Source organism: Salvia hispanica, chromosome 6, assembly GCF_029641045.1.
Source record: "Salvia hispanica isolate PSC_SH4W2 chromosome 6, Shi_PSC_v1, whole genome shotgun sequence".
In the NCBI taxonomy this organism is placed as follows: domain Eukaryota; kingdom Viridiplantae; phylum Streptophyta; class Magnoliopsida; order Lamiales; family Lamiaceae; genus Salvia; species Salvia hispanica.
In genome coordinates, this window is record NC_142697.1 from 13115519 (window position 1) to 13142042 (window position 26524).

Consider the following 26524-nt stretch of genomic DNA (forward strand, 5'->3'; position numbering starts at 1 on the left):
AAAACTAACCTTAAATTTTCCAAATGATTAGAATCGATGATTGAGGACTTACTGGTGCACCCGTTTATATATAACATCGACGCAGTGAATTTATGTATCTCATTGTGGTTGACTTTTTCAAAGTTGATACAAGTAATTAAACAATAGATACAATCCAACGGGAAGATATAATAAATGAACAATGTTTACAGATTTCCTACAAAAGAAAATAAAACGTCATACAAATATTTACAACGATGGCTTGAAAGACGATCAGAGATGAAGAAGTCAGCAACTTGAGTTGCATGCAAGGCTCTCTGACTGCAGTCCGCTCCTCACACGTGCTCTCACGCGCGCGTGCAAGCACTCATGGCTAGTGCACAATCAGAGCGCGTGTGTGTGCGTGCAGTGACAGAATTAGAAATTTAAAGGACCCGGGGCTAAAATTTAATAAAAGTGTAGCATAACACGTCCTTGTTATATGCGGAAGAGGCTAGCCTTTATCCCGACGTATCCAAGATTATATTCGAAGTAGATATTATGAGTAGTTTTTTTATATGAATATAATTACATATGAATTATAAGGATATTATAAAATAAACTAATAGTACTCCATTTGTTCTTGAAATAACGTCTCAATTTGCTATTTTGTAATGTCCACAATTTAAAGTTTCATTTACTTTTTTTTTTCATTTTAGGTAGTGAATCCCCACACTTTACTAAAAAAGTGGGTCTACACTTCAATAACTTTTTTCACTACTTTCTTTCACATTTTTTTAACTCATGCGGAATCAAAATGAGACTCTAAATAAAAAACAAAGGGAGTATTATTAAATTACTAATTTATATATAACACAATACAAATAAACTACTGGAGTACTATAATACAAGAAATTAATACAAAAAGTATATTATTACATATGAAGCAAAATTTTGAGTAATTGTTTTTCTTGAAATTTTAAGAAATAATTAATAAAATATTAAAATATAATAATAACTTTCCCTTCACACTTTTTAAAACTAATACTCCATATACGTTAAGAAAATGTACTCCCTCCGTCCCACAAAAGATGACACACTTGTGGGACGACACATGATTTTAGGAGGTTTTGTTTTGTGTGTTAAATGGAGAGAGATAATATAATTTTTATATTTATGTGAGAGAACTTTTTCTAAAAAGGGAAATGTGACATCTTTTATGGGACAAATTAAAAAGGAAAGTGTGACATCTTTTGTGGGACGAAGGGAGTACTAGTAAAATTTATTACTAGTGAATTCCCAATCAAATGAATCCCAAATTCCCAATCCATTTTTACGGAGTTCCGGTTCCGCCTCCTTTCTCCCTCCCAACACTCTCTCTCCTCTCCTGCCCCAATTAATCCCTCTCTCTCCCACAGCCCCATTCTCCCACATCCTCGACTACTCCCCTATCTAAAATGGCGGACGGCACAGGCCAAGCCCCCGCTTGTCCTTAGCTGCGCGTGTCATGCAACCCCTTGCAATTTTTCTTATTTTTAGTAACATTCCTAATTGAATATATATGTCATTTTACATATTAGCATATAATATTGTCATCATAATTATAAATATATTAAATAAATATTAGCATGTAAGACAAGTATTTAATCTAAACTATTAATGTATTTTTGATGAAATGTTACAATTTTTGACCCAGTTAAACATTCTGATGAGTATGATTCTGCCAAAGATACATGTTGAATCTCTCTTATGAATTTGATTTAATAATTTTCCAAAAAAAAATCATATTTATATGCAAAGACTTAATTTTGGAAAAATAGAAAATGTCAAGAGAAGATTTAGTTCAATTGAGTATAAGACAATTCTTTTCGGCACAAAGATTAAGAATTTTTTTTTTTAGGTGAGTGAAGTAAAAGAAAAGTAAAGTAGGAAATAAAAAAGGTAAAAAGATGTAGAGAGAATAAAGTAAGAGAGAGTAAAGTAAGTGATAAGAAATCTATTGACTTTTACTAAAAAGGGAAATGACTCCATTACTATGGAACATACCAAAATGACTTGTTCAAGAACATACATATATTATTCCAAATTGAAATTAGTTTGTTATGTTTCAATACTCCGTAGTTAGTGTGAACTCTCCTGCGATGCATGATTGATTTTATTTTTTCTAGTACTCATTTAACATTGTCGACGATAGCCTTTTTTTTTGTACTCATTTAACATTGTCAACTAATCAGTTGAATTAGAAACAATATCATTAGTTGGAATTTTATATTAAAAGATGTAATAACGCTTTATAATCAAAAGACTAAGAACATAAACTTAAATAAGTATGAAATAAAAACTCCGAAAATGCATGCGCTGATTAAAAACATTTTTGAATTTCAACTATAAAAAGAGCAATCACACTTCAAAAATATACTCCTCCGTCCCAAAGAAGATGACTCATTCCTTGGGTGGCACGAGAATTTATGAAATTTTATTTTATATAAAAATAGAGAGGGTAAAATAAGAAAGAGTGAATAAAGTAGAGATAAAGATGTTTTCATTGTTAGTAATGAATCATCTTGGTTGGGACACACCAAAAAGAAAAGTGAGTCATTTTTAGTGGGACGAATGAAGTACTATAATGTTAAAAAAGTCAATGTCAAAACGTCCAAATGTCTTCAACTAATGATAGAATTGAGCACTACCATCCATAATAAGAATATAACAAAAAAAGATTTAATGCGATTTATTTGAAAACAAAAAAAATTAGAATTCTTGAAATTAGTTGTTTCGATTTTATGATAGTTTTGGTTGATTGATTATGAGTATATGCATTTAGGCTTAAGCATTAGGATGAGATGTTATATTTATGAATTGCGAATAATAATATCCAATTTTAGAGATTAAGTATGAGGGAATTCACAATAGTATGTCCTATATATAAGTAAAAAAAACCCGGTAAAAATGCATATTCTGATTAAATCGTTTTTCAATTTTTACTATAAAAAGAGCAATCATATTTCAAAATATATTACTTCTTCCGTCCCATAAAAATATGGGCAATAGGTATGACACGAGAATTAAGACAAAATTGATAAAGTGAACGAGAGGACGAGAATGATATGGTAAAGTAAGAGAGAGAAGAAGAATGATAATTAAAGTAGTGTTAGTGGATAGTGAGACCTACATTATTAAATTGATATATCTTTCCAAAAAAGGAATGCACATATTTTTGTGGGACTGACAAAAATGAAAAGTGCACATATTTTTATAGGACGGAGAGAGTATATAATGTTGAAAAAATCAACGTCAAAATGTCCAAATATCTTCAATTGTTGATAGAATTGAACACTGTCATCCATAATAACATACCTATATTATTCCAAATTGAAGTTAATTTTTTCTGATTTAATACGTCTTACCTAATGTCAACTCTCGAGCAATGCGCAATTGATTTGTTTTTTCTTGAACTCATTTAATATTGTCGACGGTAGTTAAAGTCACTTTTTTTTTGTACCATTGTCAACTAATTAATTCAAATGAGAAAAAATATCATTAGTTGGAGTTTTATATCAAAAAATGTAATAACACTTTATAACCATATGACTAAGAATATACACTTAAACAAGTATTAAATAAAAACACCAAAAAAAGCATATGCTGATTAAAACAGTTTTGAATTTATACTATAAAAAGAGCAATCACACTTCAAAATATTTATAATGTTAAAAAAATCAATGTCAAAACGTCAAAATTGTTGGGGTTATCGAAGCGGAAGACATCAAACAGGTCCTTACGATCTATTTAGGTGACTATGTGATTAAATCCAATTTTCATACAATTAATCTAGATCTATAGAAAACACATCAAAATTACACACAAACATGTTATTTGATGTAGATCTTATTGTTACCTCTCGATCCATTGAAGGATTGTCATTGCTTGCCAAACCTCCCGGTAATCATTGATTTCTTGACCACAAATTTTCCATTCTATTCCCACGTCCTTGATTGTTCATCCGTGTGGGAAAATCTCGAAGAATCAATAATAGTGAGGTGAGATCTAGGAAAACCAACACAAAACACGAGATTGTCTTGTCCTAATCCTATGAATTAGGATATAACAAGAACAAGACAAGAACCCTATTATCCCTAGTGCAAGGCACGAAAACCGAGGCAAAGAGGGAAAGAGAGAACTCCTATGATGGCGGCTAGGGTTTTGGGAGGAGTTGTGAGTTGTGTATTGCATATTCTAGGGTTTCCACATCTCATCACTATTTATAAGAAGACTTGTTGGGCTAGAATGAGGATCCATGGAGTGAATTAGATTTTGGGCTAACCCAATAGATAAATATCTAGTTAAATCAATTAATCCATGATTTAATATATTATCCAATGGAATATTATTTTGTTCCACTAAATCACCAAATTACGAATAACTTGGGTTTCATTTTATTTCACAATATTTTCCGCGTTTATCATTATGTTAATCCATCAATTTAATTCTTTGTGTGCTATATTACTTGAATTAAATTAATTCTCCAAAGAGTATTTCTGGTTTGAAACTTTATTTATTATTCATGGAATAAAATTCCAACTGCAAAGATTTCTTAATAATAAATTCCTTTTTCAAACACCTCTTGGGAATAATCATACCACACTGGGCATGCGAATTCTGTGCAATAATATTCCAATATTTTCATGTTATTCAATTACTACCACCCAAGTAATTAAACAATAGAGGAGTGATATTTTGTCAAATGTAATAAATTTGATTTTCCCTATTACATTCCAACGAGAAGATGTAATAAATGAACAACGTTTATAGATTTCCTACAAAAGAAAATAAAACGTCATAAAAATATTCACAACGGTGGCTTGAAAGACGATCCACCTCTCTCTTCCGTTCATTGCCCACCATCGCTTTTCGGTTCATAGCCCACCATCAGAGATGAAGAAGTCATCAACTTGAGTTGCAGGCAAGGCTCTTTGACTGCAGTCCGCTCCTCACGTGCTTTCACGGGCGCGTGCATGCACTCATGTCTAGTGCACAATTAGAGCGCGTGCGTGCGCGTGCGGTGACGAATTAGAAATTTAAAGAAGCCGGCGCAAAAATTTAATAAAAGTGTAGCATAACACGTCCTTGTTATACGCGGAAGAGGCTAGCCTTTATCCTGACGTATCCAAGATTATATTCGAAGTAGATATTAGGAGTAGTTCATTTTTATATGAACATAAACACATGAATTATAAGGATATTATAAAATTACTAAAAGTACTCCATTTGTTTTTTGAAATAACGTCTCAATTTGCTATTTTGTAAGGTCCACAATTTAAAGTTTCATTTAATTTTTTTTTCATTTTAGGTAGTGAATCCCCACACTTTACTAAAAAAGTGGGATCTACACTTCAATAACTTTTTTCACTACTTTCTTTCACATTTTTTAAACTCATGTGGAGTCAAAATGAGACTCTAAATAAAAAACAAAGGGAGTATTATTAAATTACTAATTTATATATAACACAATACAAATAAACTACTGGAGTACTATAATACCTAATTAAAGGCAACACCTAAAATACCTACTTTAAAAATTAAAATGTCGAAACAAACTAAAGGAAACACCTAAAATACCTAATTAAAAAATTAAAGGCAACACAAATTAATGGCAACACCTAAAACCCACCCTCACGCGTACGTGCATGCACTCGTGGCTAGTGCCGAATCAGAGCGCGTGTGTGCGTGTCATGCAATCCCCTTTCAATTTTTTTTGTTTTTTGTAACATTCATGTTCGAATATATGTGTCATTTTACTCATTAGTATATAATATTGTCATCAGAACTATTAACATATTAAATAAATAATACTCTCTTCGCCCCAACTAAGATGACACACTTTTCTTTTTAGTTTGTCCCAACCAAGATGAAACATTTCTATTTTTAGTAGTTTTCTGTATCCAATTTATAACCTCAACCCCTTTTTCCTTTGTCCTATTAAATATTCAACTCTCTTTCTTTCTCCATTTAATACTTACAACCATATTTTCTCTCTCCAATATTCCACATTAAGTTAGGTATTTAATCTAAATTTTTACGCTTTTTTATGAAATGTTTCAATTTTGACCTAGTTAAACATTCTTATACAAGATCTGCCAAAGTTAAATGTTGAAATATTTCTTATTAAGTTAAGTTACTAATTTTCCAAAATAAAATCATATTTATATGCAAAGACCCAATTTTAGAAAAATAAAGAATACCAAGAGAAGATAAAGTTCAATTGAGTACCCAATCTTTATTAAATTTTTACTGATTTTGGGCCTAATAACTTGTGTCCAAGAACATACATATATTATCCAAATTAAAGTTAGTTTTTTTCTGTGTTAATGCGCCATACTTAATGTTAACTCTCGTGCAATGCACGATTGATTTGTTTTTTCTTGAACTAATTTAACTTTGTCATCGGTAGTTAAAGTCATATTTTTTTTTTACTCATTTAACATTGTCAACTAATCAGTTGAAATGGAAACAATATCATTAGTTGGAGTTTTATATTAAAAAATGTAATAACACTTTATAATCATACGACTAAGAACATAAACTTAAATAAGTCCGAAATAAAAACGACAAATATGCATATGCTGAGTAAAACATTTTTGAATTTATACTATAAAAAGAGAAATCACACTTCAAAATATGTTACAATGTTAAAAAATTAAATGTCAAAACGTCAAAATCTCTTCAATTAATAATAGAATTGAACATTACCATCCATAATAACATACCTCTATTATTCCAAATAAAAATTAATTTGTTATGTTTAAATACTCCGTAATTAGTCTCGTCTCTCGTGCGATGCACTATGCACGAGTAATTTTAATTTTTTTTGTACTCATTTAAACTTGTTGACGATAGTAAAAGTCACTTCTTTTTTGTACTTATTTGACATTGTCAAGTAATCAGCTAAAATTAGAAACAATATCTTTAGTTAAAGTTTATATTAAAAAATGTAATAAAACCTTATAATCATACAACTAAGAGCACAAACTTAAATAAGTCTGAAAAACCCGACAAAAATGCATATTCTGATTAAACCATTTTTCAATTTCTACTATAAAAAGAGCAATCACATTTCAAAATATACAACTCCCTCCGTCCCATAAAAATATGGGCAATAGGTATGACACGAGAATTAAGACAAAATTGATAAAGTGAGAGAGAGGACGAGAATGATATGGTAAAGTAAGAGAGAGAAGGAGGATGATAATTAAAGTAGTGTTAGTGGATAGTGAGACCTACATTATTAAATTGATATATCTTTCCAAAAATGGAATGCACATATTTTTGTGGGACTGACAAAAATGGAAAGTGCACATATTTTATTTAGATCTGACAAAAATGAAATAGGTCCTTACAAATCTATTTAGGTGACTATGTGATTAAATCCAATTTTCATACAATTAATCTAGATCTGATTGTTACACACAAACATGTTATTTTATGTAGATCTGATTGTTACCTCTCGATCCATTAATGAATTGACGTTGCTTGTCGAACCTCCCGGTAATCATTGATTTCTTGAAAACAAATCTTCCATTCTATTCCCACGTCCTTGATTGTTCATCCGTGTGGACAAATCTCGAAGAATCAATAATACTGAGATGAGATCTAGGAAAACCAACACAAAACACGAGATTGTCTTGTCCTAATCCTATGAATTAGGATAGAACAAGAACAAGACAAGAACCCTATTCTCCCTAGTGCAAGGCATGAAAACCGAGGCAAAGAGGGAAAGAGAGAACGCCTATGATGGCGGCTAGGGTTTTGGGGAGGAGTTGTGAATTTTGTATTGTATATTCTAGGGTTTCCATATCTCATCACTATTTATAAGAAGACTTGTTGGGCTAGAATGAGGATCCATGGAGTGAATTAGATTTTGGGCTAACCCAATAGATAAATATCTAGTTAAATCAATTAACCATGATTTAATATATTATCCAATGGAATATTATTTTGTTCCTCTAAAGAAAAATACTGCACTCCCATCTAAATCACCAAATTACGAATAACTTGGTTTCCATTCAATTACTACCACCCAAGTAATTAAACAATAAAGGAGTGATATTTTGTCAAATGTAATAAATTTGATTTTCCCTATTACATTCCAACGGGAAGATGTAATAAATGATCAACGTTTACAGATTTCCTACAAAAGAAAATAAAACGTCATACAAATATTCACAACGGTGGCTTGAAAGACGATCCGCCTCTCTTTTCCGTTCATTGCCCACCATCAGAGATGAAGAAGTCAGCAACTTGAGTTGCATGCAAGGCTCTCTGACTGCAGTCCGCTCCTCACACGCGCTCTCACGCGCGCGTGCAAGCACTCATGGCTAGTGCACAATCAGAGCGCGAGTGTGCGCGTGCAGTGACAAAATTAGAAATTTAAAGAAGCCGGGGCTAAAATTTAATAAAAGTGTAGCATAACACGTCCTTGTTATATGCGGATGCCGAAAGAGGCTAGTCTTTATCCTGACGTATCCAAGATTATATTCGAAGTAGATATTATGAGTAGTTTTTTTTATATGAACAAAAATACATATGAATTATAAGGATATTATAAAATAAACTAATAGTACTCCATTTGTTCTTGAAATAACTTCTCAATTTGCTATTTTGTAATGTCCACAATTTAAAGTTTCATTTACTTTTATTTTTCATTTTAGGTAGTGAATTCCCACACTTTACTAAAAAAGTGGGATCTACACTTCAATAACTTTTTTCACTACTTTCTTTCACATTTTTTAATTCATGCGGAATCAAAATGAGACTCTAAATAAAAAACAAAGGAAGTTTTATTAAATTACTAATTTATATATAACACAATACAAATAAACTACTGGAGTACTATAATACAAGAAATGAATACAAAAAGTATATTATTACATATGAAGCAAAATTTTGATTAATTGTTTTTCTTGAAATTTTAAGAAATAATAATAAAATATTAAAATATAATAATAACTTTCCCTCACACTTTTTAAAATTAATACTCCATATACGTTAAGAAAATGTACTAGTAAAATTTATTACTCCGTACTAGTGAATTCCCAATCAAATGAATCCCAAATTCCCAGTCCATTTTTACGGAGTTACAGTTCTGCCTCCTTTCTCCCTCCCAACACTCTCTCTTCTCTACTGCCCCAATTAATTCCTATCTCTCCCACAGCCTCGACTACTCCCCTTTGTAAAATGGCAGACAACACCGGCTAAGCCCCCGCTGGAGAAGGGGCTTTTCCTTAGCTGGAGATAATATTGAGGTAATGTAAAATTGCTGCGATTAAAAATTAAAATAAATTGTCTGCAGTAATTTCAGAAACATGTTGCAGTAATTTATTGAGTTTCATTCTCTAATATATGTGGGTATAAATTCACATAAATTATTCAGATGTGAAGAAATGATGGAGTACTATTTTTTAAGAGTAAAACATAGGAGCGAGCCTAATAGAATTAATAGTACATTTTACATACTCACTCTAGACCAAAAAATATCAGATATTGATTATAAAATCAATACAAGATTGACAAGCACACGTCTCAAATCGACACATCTCACAACCAAAACAAACACATTGCTCGCAACCCGCACATTTCGTAGCTCTGGGACATCCTCTGTTCACTTTCCGAGATTCTCGCTCCTCACCAACACTGCAACTCAATCTAGTATAAACACAATACACAAATTAATTAATTAATTAATTAATGTACACACAATATTTAATTTATATCATTAATTACGTACGTATGATTTGGCATTTCGGAACAAGTCCAATCTGGTTTGACAAGAGCGTCATGATAGATCTTGCAATGGTCCTTGGTTCGCATACTAAACCTACGCTCTTTGTCGCACTGGGAGCATCGTATGAACTCGTCACGATGGATGAGTTGGCGCACCCCCCTCACGAAAGTATGCTTGTGATGCTTCAACAAACATGTTCTCCACAGCCCTATTTTAGTCCCATCCTTGCCAAACACCCATATCTGCCTATCCCACTTCTCGTGCGCGTTTATTTTTCCGGCGTGCTTTGCAAACTCCGCCGGGAATACTCTAACTGCACGCAACCTAGTTAGCAATTAGCTAGCTAGGACAGGGCAACACACATAAAAAAAAATAGTTTGGGATTCCGCACATACAATATTCTAATTTGAAAATCTCTAATTTACCTTTATCGCAATCAGCACGACAAATGCAATCCACCTCCACTTTCCCATCACTGAAAACCCTAAGATTGCCAGCTGTATCACCATATCTTGGATTGGTGCTGCCACATTCAATCTCTATAAATTGGGGTGTCACTTGCAACACTCCAAGGAAATTGCCTATTTCTTCTTCGGTAAACATGCTCTATATATTCAAGATTGTTGTTAATAAAGTCTACCATAATAATATTGCACAACTACTTGACACAAAAAATAAATAAATTAAGGCAAAATACATACATGTATATATATTTGTGTGAGTGGAACTTAAATAGCTAATTTATAGTACTGTAATTAATACTATCTCCGTTCCGCCTTATTAGAGGCGTTTCATATTTTGCACTCGTTCAAACTCGTGCAGAAAATGAAACGCCTCTAATAAGGCGGAACGGAGGGAGTACATCGCCGTAGCTTTATAGTGAAGATTAACAAATTAAATACTCAAACTTGAAAAAATAAAAAAAATCAGTAAGAGGATCACACACAATATATAGGTGAAGATTAGAAAAAGGAAATTTAATTTCGTTCATCGGAGTGCTACAACCTAAAGAAATTTAGGTTGGAGAAAAATAAAGTGGGAAAGAAAAACTAACCTTAAATTTTTAAAATGAATAGAATCGATGATTGAAGACTTACTGGAGCACCCGTTTATATATAACATCAACGCAGCGAATTTATGTATCTCACTGTAGTTGACTTTTTTCAAAGTTGACACAAGTAATTAAACAATAGATACATTCCAACGGGAAGATGTAATAAATGAACAACGTTTACAGATTTCCTACAAAAGAAAATAAAACGTCATACAAATATTCATAACGGTGGCTTGAAAGACGATCGGAGATGAAGAAGACAGCAACTTGAGTTGCATGCAAGGCTCTCTGGCTGCAGTCCGCTACTCACGCGCGATCTCACGCGCGCGTGCAAGCACTCATGGCTAGTGCACACTCAGAGCGCGTGTGTGACCGTGCAGTGACGAAATTAGAAATTTAAAGGAGTTGGGGCTAAAATTTTAAAAAAATTATAGCATAACACATCCTTGTTATATGCGGAAGAGGCTAGCCTTTATCCTGACGTATCCAAGATTATATTCGAAGTAGATATTAGGAGTAGTTCATTTTTATATGAACATAAACACATATGAATTATAAGGATATTATAAAATTACTAAAAGTACTCTATTTGTTTTTGAAATAACGTCTCAATTTTTATTTTGTAATGTCCACAATTTAAAGTTTCATTTACTTTTTCTTTTCATTTTAGGTAGTGAATCCCCACACTTTACTAAAAAAGTGGGATCTACACTTCAATAACTATTTTCACTACTTTCTTTCACATTTTTTAATTCATGCGGAATTCAAAATGAGACTATAAATCAAGAACAAAGGGAGTATTATTAAATTACTAATTTATATATAACACAGTATGAATAAATTACTGGGGTACTATAATACAAGAAATTAATACATAAAGTATATTAATACTTATGAAGCAAAATTTTGAGTAATTGTTTTTCTTGAAATTTTAAGAAATAATAATAAAATATTAAAATATAATAATAACTTTTCCTCACACTTTTTAAAACTAATACTCCATATACGTTAAGAAAATGTACTAGTAAAATTTATTACTAGTGAATTCCCAATCAAACGAATCCCAAATTCCCAATCCATTTTTACGGAGTTCCAATTCTGCCTCCTTTCTCCCTCCCAACACTCTCTCTCCTCTCCTGCCCCAATTAATCCCTCTCTCTCCCACCGCCCCATTCTCCCACAGCCTCGACTACTCCCCTATATAAAATGGCAGACGGCACAGGCTATGCCCCCGCTGGAGCGGGGGCAGGTCCTTAGCTGCGCGTGTCATGCAACCCCTTTCAATCTTTCTTATTTTTAGTAACATTCCTAATCGAATATATATGTCATTTTACATATTAGCATATAATATTGTCATCATAATTATAAATATATTAAATAAATATTAGCATGTTAGACAAGTATTTAATCTAAATTATTAATGTATTTTTTATGAAATGTAACAGTTTTTGACCCAGCAGTTAAGCATTCTGATGAGTATGATTCTGCCAAAGATACATGTTGAATCTCTCTTATGAATTTGATTTACTAATTTTCCAAACAAAATTATATTTATATGCAAAGACCTAATTTTGGAAAAAATAGAAAATGTCAAGAGAAGATTTAGTTCAATTGAGTATAACCCAATATTTAATATTCCCTCCGTTCCATAGTAAAAAAAGATTTAATGCAATTTATTTGAAAATAAAAAAATTTAGAATTCTTGAAATTAGTTGTTTCGATTTTATGATAGTTTTGGTTAATCGAATAAGCGTTAGGATAAGATGTTATATGTATGAATTGCGAATAATAATATCCAATTTTATAGATTAAGTATGAGGGAATTCACTATAGTCTGTCCTATAAATCTACTTATCTCCATTTTTTCCCTGCCACATCAGTATTTATCTTCCAGCCATACACCTGCAATAGTCCAACTTATAAATTCTTCCATCCCCATTATCCACATCATCATTATTTTTATCTTTTTAAAGTTTTTACTTAACTAAATCAAATAAAATGTCGAAACAAATTAAATGCAACGCCTAAAATACCTAATTAAAAAATTAAAATGTCGAAACAAATTAAAGGCAACACCTAAAACCCACCCTCACGCGCACATGCATGCACTCATGGCTAGTGCCCAATCAGAGCGCGTGTGTGCGTGTCATGCAATCCCCTTGCAATTTTTCTTATTTTTTGTAACATTCATGTTCGAATATATGTGTCATTTTACTCATTAGTATATAATATTGTCATCATAATTATAAACATATTAAATAAATATTACTCCCTTCGCCCCAACTAAGATGACACACTTTTCTTTTTAGTTTGTCCCAATCAAGATGACACACTTTTCTTTTTAGATTGTCCCAACCAAGATGACACATTTCTACTTTTAGTAATTTTCTATGTCCAATTTATAACCTCACGGCCTCACCCACTTTTTTCTTTGTCCTATTAAATATTCAACTCTCTTTCTTTCTCCATTTAATACTTACAATCACATTTTCTCTCTCCAATATTCCACATTAAGTTAGGTATTTAATCGAAATTTTTATGGCTTTTTTATGAAATGTTACAATTTTGACCTAGTTAAACATTCTTATATAAGATCTGCCAAAGATAAATGTTGAAATCTCTCTTATAAAGTTAAATTACTAATTTTCCAAAATTAAATCATATTTATATGCAAAGACCTAATTTTAGAAAAATAAAGAATACCAAGAGGAGATAAAGTTCAATTGAGTACCTAATCTTTATTAAATGTTTACTGATTTTGGGCCTAATAACTTGTGTCCAAGAACATACATATATTATTCCAAATTAAAGTTGGTTTTTTCTGTTTTAATACGCCATACTTAATGTTAACTCTCGTGCAATGCACGATCGATTTGTTTTTTCTTGAACTGATTTAACTTTGTCATCGGTAGTTAAAGTAATTTTTTTTTGTACTCATTTAACATTGTCAACTAATCAGTTGAAATGGAAACAATATCATTAGTTGGAGTTTTATATTAAAAAATGTAATAACACTTTATATTCATACGACTAAGAACATAAACTTAAATAAGTCTGAAATAAAAACGCCAAAAATGCATATGCTAATTAAAATATTATTGAATTTATACTATAAAAAGAGCAATCGGACTTCAAAATATGTTATAATGTCAAAAGAGTAAATGTCAAAACATCAAAATCTCTTCAACTGATAATGGAATTGAACATTACCATCCATAATAACATACCTCTATTATTCCAAATAAAAATTAATTTGTTATGTTTAAATACTCTGTAATTTGTCTCATTTCTCGTGCGATGCACTGTGCACGAGTAATTTTAATATTTTTTGTACTCATTTAACATTGTCGACGATAGTTAAAGTCACTTCTTTTTTTTATTTATTTAACATTGTCAAGTAATCAGCTAAAATTAGAAACAATATCATTAGTTGAAGTTTATATTAAAAAATGTAACAAAACCTTAAAATCATACAACTAAGAGCATAAACTTAAATAATTCTGAAAAACCCGGCAAAAATGCATATTCTGAGTAAACAATTTTTGAATTTCTTCTATAAAAAGAGCAATCACATTTCAAAATACACTACTCCCTCCGTCCCATAAAAATATGGGTAATAGGTATGACACGAGAATTAAGACAAAATTGATAAAGTGAGAGAGAGGACGAGAATGATATGGTAAAGTAGACCTACATTATTAAATTGATATATATTTCCAAAAATGGAATGCACATATTTTTGTGGTACTGACAAAAATGGATAGTGCACATATTTTTATGGGACGGAGGGAGTATATAATGCTGAAAAATCAACGTCAAAACGTCCAAATATCTTCAACTGTTGATAGAATTGAACACTGCCATCTATAATAAATACCTATATTATTCCAAATCGAAGTTAATTTTTTCTGATTTAATATGCCTTACCTAATGTCAACTCTCGAGCAATGCGCGATTGATTTGTTTTTTCTTGAACTCATTTAATATCGTCGACGGTAGTTAAAGTCACTTCTTTTTGTACCATTGTCAACTAATCAATTCAAATGAGAAAAAATATCATTAGTTGGAGTTTTATATCAAAAAATGTAATAACACTTTATAATTAGTTGGAGTTTTATATCAAAAAATGTAATAACACTTTATAATCATATGACTAAGAATATAAACTTAAACAAGTATTAAATATAAACACCAAAAAAACATATGTTGCTTAAAACAATTTTGAATTTATACTATAAAAAGAGCAATCACACTTCAAAATATGTTATAATGTTAAAAAAAATCAATGTCAAGTCAAAATTGTTGGGGTTATCGCAACGGAAGACACAGAAATCAAACAGCTTCTTACGGATCTATTTAGGTGACTATGTGATTAAATCTAATTTTCATACAATTAATCTAGATCTATAGAAAACACATCAAAATTACAAACAAACATGTTATTTGATGTAGATCTGATTGTTACCTCTCGATCCGTTGAAGGATTGACGTTGCTTGCTGAACCTCCCGGTAATCATTGATTTCTTGACCACAAATCTTCCATTCTATCCCCACGTCCTTGATTGTTCATCCATGTGGGCGGATCTCGAAGAATCAATAAATAGTGAGATGAGATATAGGAAAACCAACACAAAACACAAGATTGTCTTGTTCTAATCCTATGAATTAGGATAGAACAAGAACAAGACAAGAACCCTATTCTCCCTAGTGCAAGGCACGAAAACCGAGGCAAAGAGGGAAAGAGAGAACGCCTATGATTGCGGCTAGGGTTTTGGGGAGGAGTTGTGAAATGTGTATTGTATATATTCTAGGGTTTCCACATCACATCACTATTTATAAGAAGACTTGTTGGGCTAGAATGAGGATCCATGGAGTGAATTAGATGTTGGGCTCACCCAATAGATAAATATCTAGTTAAATCAATTAACCCATGATTTAATATATTATCCAATGGAATATTATTTTGTTCCAATAAAGAAAAATAGTGCACTCTCATCTAAATCACCAAATTACGAATAACTTGGGTTCCATTTTATTTTACAATATTTCCCGCGTTAAAGATTATATTAATCCATCAATTTAATTCTTTGTCTCCTATGTGACTTGAATTAAATCAATTCTCTAAAGAGTTTTTCTAGTTTTAAACTTTATTTATTATTCATGGAATAAAATTCAAAATGCAAAGATTTCTGAATAATAAATTTATTTTTCAAACACCTCTTGGGGATAATCATACCACACTGGGCACACGAATTCTATGCAATAACATTCCAATATTTTCATGTTATTCAATTACTACCACCCAAGTAATTAAACAATAGAGGAGTAATATTTTGTCAAATGTAATAAATTTGATTTTCCCTATTACATTCCAACGGGAAGATGTAATAAATGAACAACGTTAGGGAAGATGTAATAAATGAACAACGTTTACAGATTTCCTACAAAAGAAAATAAAACGTCATACAAATATTCACAACGGTGGCTTGAAAGACGATCCGCCTCTCTTTTCCGTTCATTGCCCACCATCAGAGATGAAGAAGTCAGCAACTTGAGTTGCATGCAAGGCTCTCTGACTGCAGTCCGCTCCTCACACGCGCTCTCACGCGCGCGTGCAAGCACTCATGGCTAGTGCACAATCAGAGCGCGAGTGTGCGCGTGCAGTGACAAAATTAGAAATTTAAAGAAGCCGGGGCTAAAATTTAATAAAAGTGTAGCATAACACGTCCTTGTTATATGCGGAAGCCGAAAGAGGCTAGTCTTTATCCTGACGTATCCAAGATTATATTCGAAGTAGATATTATGAGTAGTTTTTTTTATGTGAACAAAAATACATATGAATTATAAGGATATTATAAAATAAACTAATAGTACTCCATTTGTTCTTGAAATAACTTCTCAATTTGCTATTTTGTAATGTCCACAATTTAAAGTTTCATTTACTTTTATTTTTCATTTTAGGTAGTGAATTCCCACACTTTACTAAAAAAGTGGGATCTACACTTCAATAACTTTTTTCACTACTTTCTTTCACATTTTTTAATTCATGCGGAATCAAAATGAGACTCTAAATAAAAAACAAAGGGAGTTTTATTAAATTACTAATTTATATATAACACAATACAAATAAACTACTGGAGTTGTCACGACCACAACTCCCTAGTGCTAGTGAGCGTAGCTATTTCACGACTAAACAATTCTCGATAATCAAGGGACAACATAAAAAGGATGAAATCACTTAAGTCAATAGTATCAAAGGCATATGGGTACATAGTCAAAACGTGTTCAGAGTATCAAGACTAAGTTCATAGCTTTCTAGCACGTAACTCTAGATTGCAGCGGAAGAGTCCAAGACAAAATAGCACGTATGAAGACATGCTACTTTGGGCTACCTAACTACTTATTTAAAATTCTTGTCCCAACACCTTCTCCTGCTCGTCCACGTTCAACCTGCACATTTGAAAATAACATGCAGGGCTGAGTATTTGATATACTCAGTGGGCACATTGCCAAAAATAGTTCTATCATTAATTGTCAATGCCACAGTTGAGTGATCACGGGGTTTTACTTAAAAGACCCGAGTCACTAAATACTTTTCTTTTCATGAAGATTTGATTGCGCAATCACGTAACATAGATATACCATATCTGAACCTTGTGTGAACCGGGAATGTGGCCACATTCCACGACGGTCACTGGACCGGCCAACTCCTTTGTTAGCTCACGATCCCCTTATGTGTACACTAGTCCGAGTAGGGTTTGCGGCCCTACTGGGACCCGAATTCGATTTAACTTAAATTGGCATAGCCAAGCAGATAGGTAATCATAAAACAAAACATGGCATGACAACATACTTGAGCAAAAATTCACATTTTCATACTGAAATCACGTTTTGAAAGAATGCCCACCTCAAAGCAAAATCTCTATCCGTAAGTTCTTTAACTTGGCCTTAGACAACGTGTGGAGACGTCCCTTTAGGAAATAACATACATATACTTAATTAGATTTTGAGATATCCATTAAACGTAAACATGAATGCATCCTAAGTGCGTGATCGTTTTATTCTTCTCTAAATTTTCTAGAAGAGTTCTAGATTTCTTGAATATTAATTAAATCAGTAGATTTAATGATTTAATTAAATTGGGGAAAATTATTCACTTAACTAGGGGGTGTTACCTCCTATGCCATTTATTTAAGTACTAAAAAAAATAGGCTCGAGGTCTATTCATCGTTAGCGTATCATAATTTCTTAAAATTAATCATTTGAGCACTCATACTAAATTCCGGAAAATTAGACTTATCCTCGTGGAAATAATTAGCGGACTATTATTTAATCCATAACATAGGAGAGTCCATGATTTAATTAAATTCTTAGTCCATGCTTTATTTAATTTGGTGGCCCAACCTATAAAAAAAATGCAGCCCAACCAAAACTAAAGAGGCCCAACAAAATAAAAATAAAAATAAGGGAGGCCCAAATACTCCCTCTTCTCAAAACTATCGGCCTCTCCCTCTAAACACAATCCCCAAATCAACACACACACTAACCCTAAAATTGGAGGAGAAATCGGTGGCTCCACAATCTTCTTCCTCCCGATTCCTCGCCGGACTCCACCGGCGTATACTCCCTCCTCCCCTGATTCTCTCTCTCAACCCCTCTTTCTTCTCAACTTAAGTCAAAAATCCCTAATTTAGAGGCTCAATTCCTCTCCCTCTCTCCTGTGTCCGTTCGCCATCAATCGGTCACCGGAAATTTTCCGGTGTTCTCGGATCATTCCCCAACCGGCGACTGCTCTTCCTGCACGGCTCTCCCTATCTCTCTCTCATAATCCTCACTCACTGTGCTCCACGCGGAGCTACACTTGGTCTTCCTCTCCTGGCGGAATCGTCGCTACCATCGCCGCCTCTCCCTCGCAACGATGCCGCCACTGTACTCGGCACCCGACGCCGTCTTCTTCTTCAGGCAGCGCCGCCGTAGCAGCGCCATCGTTGCCCGCCTCTCTCGCGGCGTCAGGTTCAGGACCAACGAGCAGCAGCGCCGGCTTCTCCCCTTTTCTCACAGCATCGGTCCCTTCGAGCTGCCCGGGTTCGGTCCCCGTCGGAGCTGCCGTATCACTGCCCTGTCTGTCGGGCTCTTCTGCCGCCTCTAGCAGCGTGCTGTGCAGCTGCTACCCGGTGCAGCCCTGCCCCCTACTCTAAGCTAAGTTTCTTCCATCCTATTCTTAGCTTACTTAGTTGGGGTTTTAGGGCAGCAACTATGTGGAATTAGAGGTTTTGAAAAAAAAAATTATGTGTTACTGGAATGAGCTTGGTATTTGGGGCTAAAGTGTTGATTCTTTAATTATTGAAGCTTGCTACTGTTGTGAGGTTCCTAAGGCCACGATTCTATGTTCTTGAGCCTAGCATGATGTTCGAAACAAAAGCAGAGGGTGTGCTAGTGTTTTACCTTGACTTGGGTGAATCCTTGATGATTGTGGCTGATCCTAAGCTTCTTGTTACTCCTTGCTCCTCATGCTAGCCTCCTCATACTTTGTGGTGAAGTTGGGATCGAGATGGTGTTGTTGTTCTATGCTCATCCTCTTGAAGCTGCGGCTGCCTTGGTAAAAACAGTTCTTAAAACCTCAGCTCCCTTCCTCTCAACCTTGCTATGTTGCTGGAAAAAGTTTGAAAGTGTAGGAGAGTGTTCAAAGGTGGTGTGGAGGATTTTATAGGCACGAATGTGTACTCGTGTAGCCTTAATTGGGGCTGTTGAAATTCTTTGTTATTTTCCTGCAGCAAATCTCCCTTATCTTTGATTTTTGCAGTAACTTTAACAGAGTTTGGTGGTATACTAAGGAGGTAAGGACTATGCATTTATGTTATTTGTAGTACTAGGTATTTGGCTGTTTTCTTCATCTTGTTCTCATATGGCCACCTAGTGACCGGTACATAAACATTTCAGGTGCTGCCATATGGTGTGGAGGATTTTCAGAAATTGACTTGCCCTCTTTGGTGAATTTTTGGTCTCCTATTGTCAAAGAAGGGTTGTTTCTTTTCTTCTAATAGTAGTTCCTTAATTTCCCTTGTTTCTTAGCAATTAACACTTGTTTTATCTTGCAGGTTGGTAGAGGACTTGGGCTGCCCAGCTGTTGTCCTCGACGGGCTTGCTGCCTCGGGCCCAATGGGCTGATTGGATAGGGTCGCGGTGGAGTGCGACTTGGGCTCGGGGGAAAGAAGAGGCCCAAAATGCAAGCAATAGCAAAATAGTTTCTTAAGCTCTAGGCCCATACTTGTGTATTTTGTAATATCACCCATTAATTCCTTTTTCTTAAACTCATAAACCCACATACATTTAATCATGTAAGTGGAAATGTAGTTTGGGACGTATACGAACGTTTTAGTCGTGAATGATCTCTGTATTCGTTCTCGACATTTGCTAAGTTTCATATATATCTTAAATTGCTTTAGTTCGTTTGACTTTCACTTCAAAGTTTTGTTTCGCGAACTATCAACACTAAGCATCAGTAAGTAATGAGTTCTTATTTAAAACAACGAAGCAATAGAGTGAAGATTCTTTAGTTCGACATTAAACATCAACGAAAAGGATAATGAAAGAAGCGGGTATTACATTCTACCCTCCTTAACAAAAATTTCGTCCCGAAATTTTGCTTATGTTATTCAAAAAGCTCTGAGTACTTTTTCTTCATCTTGTCTTCCAATTCCCACGTAGCTTCCTCGTGACCATGATGCTTCCATAGAACCTTCACTGTTACAATAAATTTATTCCTCAATTCTTTGACTTCCTATCCAAGATTGCCTCTGGCTTCTCTTCATAGCTTAAGTTTGGTTCCAAAACCATTTCCTCTTGGTGGACTATGTGTTTAGGGTCGAACACATATTTCCTCAATTGTGACACATGAAAAACATTGTGCACATTCCCGAAACTCGGTGGGAGCGCCAATCTATACGCCACATGACCGACTTCTCCTAGAATTTCATAGGGCCCGATGAAACGTGGTCTTAGCTTTGCCCTGACGCCAAATCTCGTAATCCCTTTAGACGGGGATACCTCCAGAAACACTTTGTCTCCCGCCTTGAACTGCAGATCGGTTCGGCGAGCATTTGCGTAAGACTTTTACCTATCTTGAGCTTCCTTGATTCTCTCACGGATCTGACGATTGATCTCTTATCATCTCCTCTACAGAATCCGGTCCGTGCATCTTTCTCTCACTGATACATTTCTTTCCATACAATGCTTCATATGGGGCCATGTTTATAGTTGTCTGTTGCTGTAAGCAAACTTTATAAGTGGTAGTACTTGTTCTCAGTTTCCTCCACGGTCGAGCACTACGGCTCTCAGCATATCTTCCAAAGTCTGGATCTTTCTTTCAGACTGCCCATCAGTCTGTGGATAGAATGTAGTACTGAAATTCAATCTAGTGCCCAACTCTTGTTGCAAGCTTATCCAAAATCTAGAAGTAAATTTTGAATCACGGTCTGATGTGATTGTTACCGGTATTTCATGTAAGCGTATGATCTCTTGTACATAGATCTGAGCTAACTTGTCCGATCCGGAAGTAATACGAATCGGTATAAAGTGAGCACTTTTGGTGAGGCGATCTATGATCACCCAAATAGTAGTGTTTCCTCGTTGCGACTTTGGCAATCCTGTCACGAAATCTATCGCAATGTGCTCCCATTTCCACTCTGGGAATTTCTAGGGGTTGCATTTTCCCATAGGGTCGTTGATGTAGAGTCTTCACTTGTTGACATGCTAGGCATCTTTCTACAAACGGCGCTATGCTCCTCTTCATGCCATCCCACCAAAACTGTTTCTTTATGTCTTGATACATTTTCGTGCTCCTTGGGTGAGCAGTGTAAGGTGTTTCATGCGCTTTACTCATGATCTCATTTCTGAGTGCCTCGTCATTGGGCACACACAATCTTCCCTCAAAAGTGATGGCGTTATCCGCCTCCTCGCGGTAACTCTCTTCTTTTCCCGTCCTCACTTTAAGATAAATCTTCTCTAATGCTTCATCACTCCTTTGAGCCTCAACAATTCTGGCCCTTAAGTCTTGTTCAATCACTAAAGTGGCAATCCTACTTTCCACCGTCTCTGGCGCTCTCACTACTTCCAGTCGCATCTTAGCAAACTCGCGTATAAGCTCCTCATTCTGTGTGAGGAAAGTGGCCACTTGGGGTGTAGCCTTCCTGCTCAAGGCATCTGCCGCTACATTCGCCTTGCCTGGGTGGTAATTTATACCACAGTCATAATCCTTGATTAATTTGAGCCATCTGCGTTGTCGTATGTTCAAATTCTTCTGCTCGAAGAAGTACTTAAGGCTCTTGTGGTCCGTGAAGATCTCACATCGCACTTCGTAGAGGTGATGTCTCCAAATCTTCAAGGCATGTACCCCTGCCGCTAGTTCCAGATCATGAGTAGGGTAGTTTAACTCGTGCGGCCTCAATTGGCGTGATGCATATGCAATCACCTTGCCATTCTGCATCAGCACATATCCGAGTTCGATCTTTGATGCATCTGTGTACACTACATAACCTGTTCTTGGTGCTGGCACGGCTAGGACTGATGCGGTGGTCAACTTTCCTTTTAACAGCTGGAAGCTTGCTTCACACTTCGGTGTCCAATTGACATTAGCTCCTTTCTTGAGCTATTGAGTCATGGATCTTGTTATTTTAGAAAATGCTTCAATAAACCTTCGGTAATATTCAGCCAAACCTAAGAAACTTCGAATCTCATTAGGTGTTGTTGGTGACTGCCAACGTTGTACTACTTCCACCTTTGCAGGGTCCACTCGGATCCCTTCTGCCATTACTATGTGCCCAAGGACGTTTACCTCGTTAAGCCAGAACTCACATTTGCCAAACTTAGCGTAGAGTTTCTCGGCTCTCAACGTCTCTAAGGTGGTTCTCAGATGTTCCTCGTGTTCTTTCTCGTTCTTCGAATAGATAAGTACATCATCTATAAAGACTAGGACGAACTTGTCCAAGTACGGGTGGAACACGCGGTTCATTAGGTCCATGGACACCGTCGGGGCATTTGTAAGCCCAAAAGGCATTACAATGACCTCGTAATGGCCATATCTAGTGCGGACAGAGTCTTCGGCACATCGTCTTGGTCGGAACTTCTGTTTGTGCTAGATATCAAATCGATATTTGAGAATACACCAGCTCCTTAGGGCTAGTCAAACAAGCCATCAATCCTTGGGTAAAGAGTACTTGTCTTTGAACGTTAACTTGGTCAACTCTTTGTAGTCTATACGCATTCTCATCGTTCTGTCCTTCTTTACGAAGAATATTGGTGTACCTCATGGTCGTACACTAGGCCTAATAAAACTCAGGTCTAGTAGTTTCTCATAACTACCGGATCTTAAGTTCTTCTTACTCCTTAAGCGTCATTTTATATGATGTGGCTGACTCAAGCCATTCATTAAATAATTTATTTCTTCTGATTGGTGAAGACATTCCTCATTTTAGATTTTATCGTCAGGTGTCGAGCTCCCTAATGTTTGCATTAGTCGTAGTTGTAGTCATTAAGCTAGCGGATTGACCTTGTAATCTCTCGCTTAGCTGAGGTTGTCTACTTTAACAGTTTTCAGGATACTTTTGTGCTTACCACGATCTATTTTGTCACGACTTAGCACTAACTTCATTTTACTTATATTTATCCTTGAATACAGGAATAGTATAGCGGAGGTGTTGGCTTCTTTCTCCAAACATTGTTGGCTCCATGCCCATATGTTCGACTAAACGATTCGTGATGAAATAATCTAGTACGACTTTCCAAGATGATCTAGGTCTTATGTCTAGATCAACACAAAACTCTATCGCCATTTCCTTTTTGGATCGCTTAATCGACGGTGTGGAATATCATAGAATACTTCTTCGCATTTTGCTACTAACATTTTTCCTTACTCCACATTGTAGGACTCCATATCCGTTCTCCCGCGATAACTCTTTAAAAAAAATCGATTCTCCCCTTTCGTAGCAGGGAGGGTGAGGTTAGTTGTGCCATCATGCGTTTCTTTTCTCGAATGTCTCTTCAACTTGTGGCTCTTCTTGGCCACCTCTCAGACGAATCCCTCTGGTTGATGGAATTTGTTTCGTCAAACATAAACTACGAATGTATTCGCATTTTCTCCATGATTTTCATTTCATAACTATTATTGAGTCTTCGTTTCTTGTGACTCACTTATTTTACTCTTAATAAGCATTTCGATCGGTCAAACAGCTGTATATATGGTCTTGTACATCATCAAAAGTCATTTGATCCATGTATAATAATAACTTTCCCTCACACTTTTTAAAACTAATACTCCATATACGTTAAGAAAATGTACTAGTAAAATTTATTACTCCGTACTAGTGAATTCCCAATCAAATGAATCCCAAATTCCCAATCCATTTTTACGGAGTTACAGTTCTGCCTCCTTTCTCCCTCCCAACACTCTCTCTTCTCTACTGCCCCAATTAATTCCTATCTCCTTAGCTGGAGATAATATTGAGGTAATGTAAAATTGCTGCGATTAAAAATTAAAATAAATTGTCTGCAGTAATTTCAGAAACATGATGCAGTAATTTATTGAGTTTCATTCTCTAATATATGTGGGTATAAATTAACATAAATTATTCAGATGTGACAAAATGATGGAGTACTGTTTTTTAAGAGTACAACATAAGAGCGAACCTAATAGAATTAATAGTACATTTTACATACTCACTCTAAACCAAAAAATATCAGATATTGATTATAAAATCAATACATGATTGACAAGCACACGTCTCAAATCGACACATCTCACAACCAAAACAAACACATTGCTCGCAACCCTCACATTTCGTAGCTCTGGGACATCCTCTGTTCACTTTCCGAGATTCTCGCTCCTCACCAACACTGCAACTCAATCTAGTATAAACACAATACACAAATTAATTAATTAATTAATTAATGTACACACAATATTTAATTTATATGATTAATTACGTACGTATGATTTGGCATGTCGGAACAAGTCCAATATGTTTTGACAAGAGCGTCATGATAGATCTTGCAATGGTCCTTGGTTCGCATACTAAACCTACGCTCTTTGTCGCACTGGGAGCATCGTACGAACTCGTCACGATGAATGAGTTGGCGCACCCCCCTCACGAAAGTATGCTTGTGATGCTTCAATAAACATGTTCTCCACAGCCCTATTTTAGTCCCATCCTTGCCAAACACCCATATCTGCCTATCCCACTTCTCGTGCGCGTTTATTTTTCTGGCGTGCTTTGCAAACTCCGCCGGGAATACTCTAACTGCACGCACCCTAGTTAGCAATTAGCTAGCTAGGACAGGGCAACACACATAAAAAAAAATAGTTTGGGATTCCGCACATACAATATTCTAATTTGAAAATCTCTAGTTTACCTTTATCGCAATCAGCACGACAAATGCAATCCACCTCCACATTCCCATCACTGAAAACCCTAAGATTGCCTGCTGTGTCACCATATCTTGGATTGGTGCTGCCACATTCAATCTCTATAAATTGGGGTGTCACTTGCAACACTCCAAGGAAATTGCCTATTTCTTCTTCGGTAAACATGCTCTATATATTCAAGATTGTTGTTAATAAAATCAACCATAATAATATTGCACAACTACTTGACACAGAAAATAAATAAATTAAGGCAAAATACATACATGTATATATATATATATATATATATTTGTGTGAGTGGAACATAAATAGCAAATTTATAGTACTGTAATTAATACTATCTCCGTTCCGCCTTATTAGAGGCGTTTCATATTTTGCACTCGTTCAAACTCGTGCAGAAAATGAAACGCCTCTAATAAGGCGGAAAGGAGGGAGTACATCGCCGTAGCTTTATAGTGAAGATTAACAAATTAAATACTCAAAATTGAAAAAATAAAAAAAATCAGTAAGGGGATCACACACAATATATAGGTGAAGATTAGAAAAAGGAAATTAAATTTCGTTCATCGGAGTGCTACAACCTAAAGAAATTTAGGTTGGAGAAAAATAAAGTGGGAAAGAAAAACTAACCTTAAATTTTCAAAATGAATAGAATTGATCATTGAAGACTTACTGGTGCACCCGTTTATATATAACATCAACGCAGCGAATTTAGGTATCTCACTGTGGTTGACTTTTTTCAAAGTTGACACAAGAGATTTCTTACAAAAGAAAATAAAACGTCATACAAATATTCACAACGGTGGCTTGAAAGACGATCAGAGATGAAGAAGACAGCAACTTGAGTTGCATGCAAGGCTCTCTGGCTGCAGTCCGCTCCTCACGCGCGCTCTCACGCGCGCGTGCAAGCACTCATGGCTAGTGCACAATCAGAGCGCGTGTGTGCGCGTGCAGTGACGAAATTAGAAATTTAAAGGAGCCGGGGCTAAAATTTTAAAAAAATTGTAGCATAACACGTCCTTGTTGTAGGCGGAAGAGGCTAGCCTTTATCCTGACGTATCCACGATTATATTCGAAGTAGATTTTAGGAGTAGTTCATTTTTATATGAACATAAACACATATGAATTATAAGGATATTATAAAATTACTAAAAGTACTCCATTTGTTTTTGAAATAACGTCTCAATTTTTATTTTGTAATGTCCACAATTTAAAGTTTCATTTACTTTTTCTTTTCATTTTAGGGAGTGAATCCCCACACTTTACTAAAAAAGTGGGATCTACACTTCAATAACTATTTTCACTACTTTCT

At 34.9% G+C, this 26524-nt stretch overlaps 2 long non-coding RNA genes across 2 annotated transcripts; one reads left to right on the forward strand and one right to left on the reverse strand.

Moving 5' to 3' along the window:
• Positions 1–9376: 9376 nt before the first annotated feature.
• LOC125208363 (uncharacterized) lies at positions 9377–10369 on the reverse strand. The gene is made up of 3 exons (XR_016132408.1): positions 10165–10369; positions 9743–10052; positions 9377–9660 (listed from the first exon to the last, which is right to left on the reverse strand). It is a non-coding gene; the product is annotated as an uncharacterized LOC125208363 (long non-coding RNA).
• A 7953-nt stretch (positions 10370–18322) lies between these two features.
• Positions 18323–20238, forward strand: LOC125208365 (uncharacterized). Its single transcript, XR_016133029.1, has 2 exons — positions 18323–19630; positions 19734–20238. It is a non-coding gene; the product is annotated as an uncharacterized LOC125208365 (long non-coding RNA).
• Positions 20239–26524: the final 6286 nt, after the last annotated feature.